We start from the raw sequence: 9,511 nt of genomic DNA on the forward strand, positions 1-9,511 counted from the left end.
CCCATGTTCATGCACTCACAAACTCACAAACAAAACACACACAGACATGAAGCAGTGGGGACATCCAATTAACATAATGCATTTCCTACCCCTCAACCCTAACCCTAACTATCCCAATAGATTGCCTGACCCTTACCCTAACCCTCAACAAAAATACACTTCAAACCTATTTTCTACAAGCAAGTCTTGACCCTCAAAAAAAGGTCTGAGCTTGTGGGGTCCACCTAAATGGTCCCCACATTTTCAATGGCAGTAAAACCCTGGACTTGGTCCCACCATGTATTAAGAATTAAGGACACACTAACACACGCACGCAAACACACGCACACACACACACACACACACACACACACAAGTTGGAAAGAGATGGGTGGGAAAGAATAATGTGAAGATTGGCATTGCAATCTGTCACGCCTCCGCGCTGTTGTGTTCTATAATTGATTTAAATGGACAGAGGCAATTACTTTAATTCCATCTATCATGTGCAATGTGAGTTCCAATTGCATATTACTGCGCTCATATATTTGCTCTTTAATGGAATGTTCATAAAAACAAATGCATACATTAATTTTGTGTTGGCAAAGTCTCTCATTCACACACACTACTTACACTTGATAATGATACTGCTGTCCGAAACACTTGTTTCCCTCAGTCCTTACACATTTAGCTCCCTTTGACTGCAGTCAATGATAGAGTGGGATTACATTTGTTTTTTCCTCATATAACAGTTCATGCAAATAACAATCAACGGCTTTAAATAAACCCATATGCAGACTCACATTCATACCTCAATTCTTGCATTCCTCTGTAATATGTACTGACAGGAGTACAATTCATTAACTCAGAGAATATTTCCTTGAACAGAGGAATCTACTCCTAGAATTGCTCCACAGATAAATAGGTCAATAATTACCGTAATCCACAAAAAAGGTTCTTGCATTGTGGCATCTGCTATTTATTTTTTCCATCATGCACTGTAATTACACACAAAGAGCAAATTATCTAAGTGTTTGACAAACTCATAATATCAGCGTAAAAAAGAAGGGACAAACATTAAATCAGGTGGTGAACTAACCAAAAACAAAGTCAGCCAGCAATTATTTGTTGTAAAATAAAGAAAATGACAGCATGTTTAATCCCTTGAAGGAGAATGGTCTCTGTCCCTTCCTGAAGTTTTAATGAAAACAGCAGATGGTGGAAAGTAGAGCAGAAATTAGTATTGCTTTGTTCCTCAATATTATACTGCAGCGTACCTCTTCCTTTGGCCGTTCTTATTATGTGGAGAAAGGTTCAGCAGTATTTTTTTTTTTTTCAGAGGTGGGCAGGCTGTACGGTCACTTTGGCGATGAGCGATGAATGATAAGAAACCTAAAAAAAAAAAAAATTAAAAAAAAAGACAAACTAACCATTGAAGGAAAGCTGGTTTCCGTCCGGAATTTTATTCATCAGAGGTAGACAGTTAGTCGGGACTGAGACATCATTGATGGAAATACACTTTTCTGAGGAACAATGAATGATAAGGAATCTGAAAAGAAGAACAAATTTAGGCTTACCAGCATTTAAATCTAACCATATAAGGAGTTTTCTAATACAGTGTATCAACACAACCAAGCAGTCGAAATACAGTGGGCCCCCGGTTTACGAACTCCCTGATATACGTATTTTTCATCTTATGAACGTGGACCGCGGCGTTTTTTGTCCCCCTCTTACGTACAAACCTTTCGTCTTACGAAGAATCCAACATGCCGCTCAGTGTGTCTGCACTATTTTTTTCGCTTTGCTGCGTCAACAAAAATAACTATTCTCGCATGTCACGGTAACATCGATATGCTATTGGTCTTATAAAGTCACAGTCACGGTCTCAGTCACGGTCTCAGTTATGGAGATGCCGATATGCTATTGGTTGATTAAGGTCACAGTCACGGTCTCAGTCACGGAGATGCGGATATGCTATTGGCCGGCGTCACGTCAATCACAGAAATGCCGATTTGCTATTGGCCGAACGCCTTAATCTAGCTTGATGTCACAGCTGGTCGGTGTGTTGTGAAGACTTTGCAAACTTTATCTGTTAGACATGGCTTCTAAAATTGCAAGTGGCGGTAAAGGAAGAAGTAAGAGGATGACGACAATAGAAACGAAGCAGGAGATAATAGAAAAATACGAAGGAGGCGCACACATAGTTAACCTTGCTAGTGAGTATGGCCGTAACCGCTCGGCAATCTTCTAAGGGCAAGATTTTCCTTGCCAGGGGACAGACCTCAGTCAACAACAAAATGGAGAGGCTTCTTCTATTATGGATTAAAGAGAAGGAAATCGCCGGTGATATGTTCTTGTTTAAGAAAAGTTCTCGTTTAAGAAAAAAATAAATGAATTCTGCGGGTTCGTCTCTGCTCCCTCCATCTCCAACCACCACCAGCTCAAGTCACGTCGCCCCAAAGGTAAATGTCATTTTTCCTTTGTATATTTATGTTATTTAATTTAACTGTACAGTAGATTACGTTCCTAATTTTTAATATGTGTATAAAGTCGTGATGTTTTTACCTAAGGTTTTTCATGTGTTGCACGCATTCACTAATTAACATAGGTTTGGATTACCCGTCATACGAGCGATTCGAGTTACGAGCGTTGTCGCTGAACGGATTAAGTTCGTAACACGGGGGCCCACTGTACTGTATTTTCTGGACTATAAGCCGCACCGGTATATATATATATATATATATATATATATATATATATATATATATATATATATATATATATATATATTACTTTCCACAACAGTGCAACACCTACCGTAATATAACACATGTCCGCATCATCACGGGGGTGTAGTGGGGGGTGATGCTGGAGTGGCTTCGCTTTTGTTATGGAAAGTGTAATTGCAATAAAATAAGAATTGTCTTTTTTTTTTCTTTTTTAGACTAAGCTGTAATTCGTATAAACGCTGTACAAAATAATTAACTGTTGTTGAAAGTTGATTAATATTGCTGTTTTCTTTTGTTCATGTTAAAAAGGAAGGAGGTTTATGTCTACTTATACAATCTTTATAGATAGCAATCTTTTTTATAGTCAGCACGTTAAGGTTTTTTTTTTTTGGGGGTGGCAAAAAGTTTTCTCTTTGCTAGGGGGCGCCTTGGCAAAATATAATTGAGAAGCACTGACATAATACAACATTATCAGTGCATAGTGTCCATTTCTGATACGACAGTAAATGTGTAAGGACTAACTTTTACCTTAGGAGACCAATTTAATTCGCATTAACAAAATATCTAAAAATCATTGCCATCACATCTAGCAAGTGAACAACATGCATCGGAGGTTTGAAATAAAGAAATGAACACAATACGTGAACACAATCTTGCTTAACATTTATTTTGAAACCTAAAGTAAAAATGTTATGTATAGAGTTGTTAATTATGAAGTCATTTTGTTTAATTTTTCTTTTTGGGTGTGATTCGAATGATTTAGCCAGCGACCTATGTATGCAAAGTAGTGTCATTGTTGACCACTCTGATTGATTATTGGCAGTACATGCAAATCAGTGCTTAAGATACAAAGGCATTATCTCGTAAATTAAGCTCAGTAAAACCTATTTTGGGACTATCTGGGACTTAGTTCTGCCTATATTACAGATGTATTGTGGTTATGTGTGGATACAGCTTTATGAATCTGCATGGCGTGAGAAACAATGTCTTCGAAGTTATGGAGGATGAAAGAGCAGCGGCGTGGATGCCAGCATGTGCATGTGCTTTCTTTCAAGCCTTACTCTGGTGTCATGGACTGACAGATTGTCGGTCTGTCACTGATGGACGCATGCTTGGTCAACAAACACGAACCAGCAAAACGATGTGAAATGCCCACCTCTAGTGGTGTCAAAGTGATGACGGAAGCATGGGTAAAATAATACGACATACTGATGACTATTGTTTGGCTTGACTTGGAAAAAAAATTCAGGCTGACAATAACAGTTGGGGGTCCTTGCGTTAATAAATGTGAATGAAAGACCAGCAACATTTGTCAATTTTTTTTTGAGTTGTGCTGGGTAACAGAAACTCAGAGCAGCAGACATTACACCGGCATGACTAGACAAATAACAATTGCATGTTCCTAACTAATTTGGCATCGTATAAAAAGAGAATTATCATACTTCCCATAAGGTGTGAAATGTATCGAGTGTGAATGGTGATTTGCCGTAGTTGCCTTGAAACTGACTGGCCCAGAATAGGCTACAGCTACCTCCTGGCCCTGATGAGGACAAGTGTTTGAAGATCGTTGGATGGAATATAAAATATTTTTTATTATCCTTCAAATGGGTTTGTATAAGTAGATGCCTCTATCAATAAACAGTTGAGTAAGCAGAGAAAATGCGTTGAATTAAATCAGTGCTTCTCAATTTCGTTTCCCCTCTAGGAAAAGAAAACATTTCAGAACAGTCCACCATGCGCCACGGTGACTATAAATATGATCATCTATAACGATTCTACGAGTATATCTAAAAGTGTATCCTTTTTAATATTAACAAAAGAAAAAATGCAATATAAATCAACTTTCAACAAACAGTAACTTTATATTTTACAGGTTTTTTACAGATAATCTGTAAAAAAAACAAAGTGCATCAATGCCTGAAATAAAACAAAAGTTGTCAATCCTGAATTAAACCAGATCCATTTTAGACATTTGACGCTGAAAAAATAAGTTATAAATAAAAAATAAGAGCCAATTTCTGAAACACTTGAACATGAAACAAAAGGATAAAATGTGCAGATTTTTTTAAAATCCCAATCAATGTCATTTAAACAAAAAACATGTTGACAGTAGGTTAAAAAAGAGTGTTTATCACACTGCAGACTTTGAGAATGAGAGCGACACTGCATCACCTGGTGCTGTGGATGAATGAATGTGGATGAATTTATTAGCGTTATTCAATTTTAAAATTGTTAAAAGTGCCCTGTTTATTCACCAACAGATTCGATTTGACAACAAGTATATTTGTTACTTTTCAGCTAAGCTGAAGTTTAGAAAATTAAAATTGCAAATTGCATGCCTCCTTTTAGTAAACCAGGTAGATTACCAATTATTTAGTCCAACACACCATTTTAAAATAGAATGTCGCTTTAGCTTTGCTGGCTTCATTGCCTTGTTAGCAAGCAATTGTAGACACAAAACGCATTTTGACTAATTTAAAAATTATTGCATTTTTAAAAATTGATTCAATCCCCGATACTTATGTATTAGATCACCTATCGTATTAAATCAGTGCATCGCAGATTTTTTTTATAATTAAAAAAAAACTCAATAAAAAGCTACATTGCCGATGGGATAAAGGTTTCTTGCATGCCAGACAGGCGAGGAGTAATAAACGCACTTACCACAGACACTCTTTGGACATCCAACTACTGCAGTACACTTATTTACCTACATCTTAAATGATTAAACCTTACACAGTAAATGTAAGTTGAAGTGGCTGGGGTCTCACGGAGAGCTGTGTCTGTCATATTAGCCCACGTAAGGAAGTCTGGTTAAAGTGAACGCTGTAGAAAACATGATAAAAGTCACAGTTTACACTTGAAATTCCAATTCATTACAAAATAAATCTAGGTAAGAAATTTCCTACGGTGAAGCCACGTTCCTCGTCCAAAGAGCCAGCGTGTTTTTTGATTGACATTGAGCTGTTTGCCTTCATCTACATAACAGGAAATTTGGGCGGGAGTAGATTACAAATCCTGCCCCCATTGGTCCTACAGGCGTCACTTTAATTAGATTTCTGTGTGGCGCTACTCCTGCCCCAAATTCCGCTTCTGGTTGTAAGAGACCAGCACCAATCTCAATCAAAGAAATGCATCTCTTACCTATATTTCTTTTGTAATAAATTGGAATTTCAAGTGGAAACTGTAACTTTTAACATGTTTTGTTTTTTTTTGCTTTTTTACAGGGTTCACTTTTATTTGATGTTCTGGTGCTGCTAATATGCTAATATGGCCACAGCTGAGACTACAGCAAACTGGATGGGGAGGGTATGACAGCAGTTACTGTATAGCGTTTAATGATTTAAGCTTTAATTAAATTAATGTACTTTAGTAATATCTTTGTTGTCTGGAATATGTATAGTATGAATGGTATGAAGACTTTTCACATTATTAAATCTGTGGGTGTGTGTGTGTGTGTGTGTGTGTGTGTGTGTGTGTGTGTGTGTGTGTGTGGGGGGGGGGGGGGGGGGGGGGTGGCTATATCACGGTTTTCACTTATCGCGGGGGGGTGTCCTGGTCCCAATTAACCGCAAAAAGTGAGGGATCACTGTACAGCCCAAATTATTTCTTGGACCTCCTGCAGTCAGGTCACTGACCCCACTTTGAGAACCACTGGTATAGCCTACTCACACAAACAACTATATTATGTACATTGGTACAATCAAATGAGATCAAAAGGAAGATTTACAAATATAATAATGTCCCTGACAGACATACTATGGTACAGTAATTCTCCTTGATACAGTAGATAGATGTGCCCAGGATACCTACTGTACTACGTTTTTTTGTTTGTTTGTTTGTTTTGTTTTGTTTTGGTGGGTAGGAGGCCGCATGGTTATTTCTGCTGTCCTTACCATGCAGTGCGATTCATTTTCGGGCCTCCTGCGAGCACTGAGTCAAAACCCGAATGGATGAGCACATAATTGATTCATTGGTTGGATCATTGTAGCTCCTTTGCTATCGCACATCCTCTGCTGGGACATTTTGAGGATTGGGTTGGTGTTCAGCAGAGAAGAGCTGTCTCTCTATCCTTGCAACCTTGACCATGTTGAGCTTCAGGCTACAAGTGTTATGATCGCCCGCCAATATACCAAATTAGATGTGGGTGATAACTTTGGTTTTGCCTCCAAATTTCAAGACCTCATCTATTGTTAAACATTAGTGTTGATCGTAGTGCAGATGACCTTTCCTACCTGTCAAAATCACATTCATTCATGATTTTAACATCAATATATCTGTCTCTTAATGTCTCACTTTGTAACACCTCAGCTGCGATTCTTTGTATTTGTCCCCCTGATTACTTCTCTCAGATCTGCAGTTGTGTAACCCGCCTCCTACCTCCTGCCAGCCAATCTCTATTTGGTTCCTTATATCCTTAGAGATCCATTCCATTCCAAGCAACCTCCTCCTCATCACCATCTGTTAGCCTGGTTGTTTCGTGTGACCCATCCAGGGGGTTCCATCTGTACCTACTGGCTTTGCTCCACTCATGGTGCTGTCTCATTAGGTTTAGGAAACATCATTTGAGGTTACTGATCATGAAGACAAAAAAAATAATAAATATTTAAAGAATATTTCAGTGGCCCACAGTATGAACTAAAAATGACATTTGCGCTGGCTAATATTACTAGTATTATGATGATGATGATGATGATTATTAATATTAATAATAATAATAATAATAGGGTATAAATAGTGTAGAGCTTTCTAACTATGCAAAACATAGAAATACATTTATATAGCTTGTCCCTTTATTTAAGAATAAAAAAAATCTACAATTTATCTTCTACTGGTGAAAAAAAAGACCATTCAACTTTTAAAACAAAATTGGTTTCATCCACTGATGAATGAAACTATGACATTACAGATACTCAAATAACTTTCAAAAATAGACATCTGACTGTGTTACAGCCTGGATAAGAATGAAACAAATGAACACACGAACACAGATGCCTCCTCTTTCGTGGCTCAAGCAAGAATCACTTTTATCCACTGGATATAAGAATTGTTACAAAACAAACTTCAGTACACAGAATACAAACACAAAACTAAACAGTATTAACCTGGGCAACCTACTGTATCTTTAAAGGAACAATATTTTAGATAATAAACATCAATCTGACTTCAACTTTCTGTTCACAAAATGTCCGTTCACACGTTATGGTCGCCGAGGGCGATTTCGGCCGACATGGCGCCAAGTACAAAAAAACGATTCGAACACACTCAAAACGTTGCTGTAATTCAAAACGAACTTTTTCTTTCTCTTCTCTCCACGCTTCTTCATGTCAATGAATGTTTTCAAAGATAGTTTCATACCTGGATAAGAATGAAACAAATGAACACACGAACACAGACGCCTCCTCTTTCGTGGCTCAAGCAAGAATGATGCCTCCTCTTTCGTGGCTCAAGCAAGAATGAGGCATCTGGCCGTGAGTTTCCGCGTTCTTCCTGTCCAGCAGACATGAACAATCGATCAGTCAGAGACCACACTAGTTGATCGTCAAACCCATTGATTGTGACTAATACAACTCAATTATTATTACACATGCACAGTTGTACATAAATAATCATTCTAATACAACTCAATTATTATTGCACTTGCACAGTTGTACATAAATAATCATTCATTACAACTGCAGCTTGTTCTGATCTGAATGTTGGGATGGGATTCCGTTGCTGTTTAGTGGCGGTGTGAATCTGATATCGTGGGACGATGTGCCCCAAATTTTGAGAACTTAAATAATCTCATAACCTTTTTTAAATATTAAATCATGAATGTTGTTTTAAGTGGTTGGATCATTCCTATTTTCTGGATATACGTTACACCTCATGAAAGAGGATTTTGAAGTGAGAGTTGTAGTAAAATTCAACAAGTTTTTTTCAATAGCCTGCTTGTTTTTGTTTTGTTTCTGGTGCCTCCAATGGTGACTAACCATGACATACGGCATGTTGGAAAGCAGTGAATATAGCTATAGAATATAGACTCCCATAGTGTAGAATCTACACTCCAATGCCTGCCACACACATGTACAAAATACATGTATAAACACATGTATAAAATAATATCATGTGAAATAATACATTGCCAAGGACAAATTCATAGGAAAGTGTGCATGCATGAAAAATGAACCTATGCTTAACAAACGGCAGAGCTACAGCTACAGGGATAAACATTGGCAAGCTCGTGTTACTTTTCAAATGAGTAGTGGCGTGATGTTACAATATTTAAATAATGTACTGCGTTGTACTTGGTATGTGCAAATGCTAATGTAACTACATAATACAGAAAAGCCCTAAAACTTTGCATACAGTTGAGTGGAGCATTAAACCGACAATCTTTGCATTGATTCAAGATTCAAGAGTTTTATTTTCATATGCATAGTAATACCACAATATAAAATTATTTTTCTGTTCTCTCCCCCGAGCACAATACATTGCATAACTGAGCAAATAATAATGTAGGCAATAAAACAAAAATCTTTCAAAACAAAACAAAAAAACAACAACAAAAACAGTAATAGAGCAAGAATGGCATTAATAATGAACCACTAATAAATGAATAGATTTACATTCTGAGCATATTGCGGAGTAGATCGAGTGGAAGAAACTGTGTACATATGAGTAAGATGCACTGTGCGCAAGGTTTGTAAGGTACATGAGTGCATGCAGTAAAGTGATGAGGCAGAATGGTGTGGCCCTCAGGGTCCTGGAGCGTCTGCCTGATGGCAGCAGTTCAAACAGGTTGTGTTGTGGGTGCGTATTGT

At 37.6% G+C, this 9,511-nt stretch overlaps 1 long non-coding RNA gene across 1 annotated transcript; it reads right to left on the minus strand.

Moving 5' to 3' along the window:
• Positions 1-854: 854 nt before the first annotated feature.
• On the minus strand, positions 855-7,271 carry LOC148416262 (uncharacterized). The gene is made up of 3 exons (XR_015867272.1): positions 7,086-7,271; positions 1,076-1,368; positions 855-974 (listed from the first exon to the last, which is right to left on the minus strand). It is a non-coding gene; the product is annotated as an uncharacterized LOC148416262 (long non-coding RNA).
• Positions 7,272-9,511: the final 2,240 nt, after the last annotated feature.

The sequence above is a fragment of the Hippichthys cyanospilos genome, chromosome 11 (genome assembly GCF_059441005.1).
Source record: "Hippichthys cyanospilos isolate Australia breed blue-spotted pipefish chromosome 11, RoL_Hcya_1.0, whole genome shotgun sequence".
Lineage (NCBI taxonomy): Eukaryota > Metazoa > Chordata > Actinopteri > Syngnathiformes > Syngnathidae > Hippichthys > Hippichthys cyanospilos.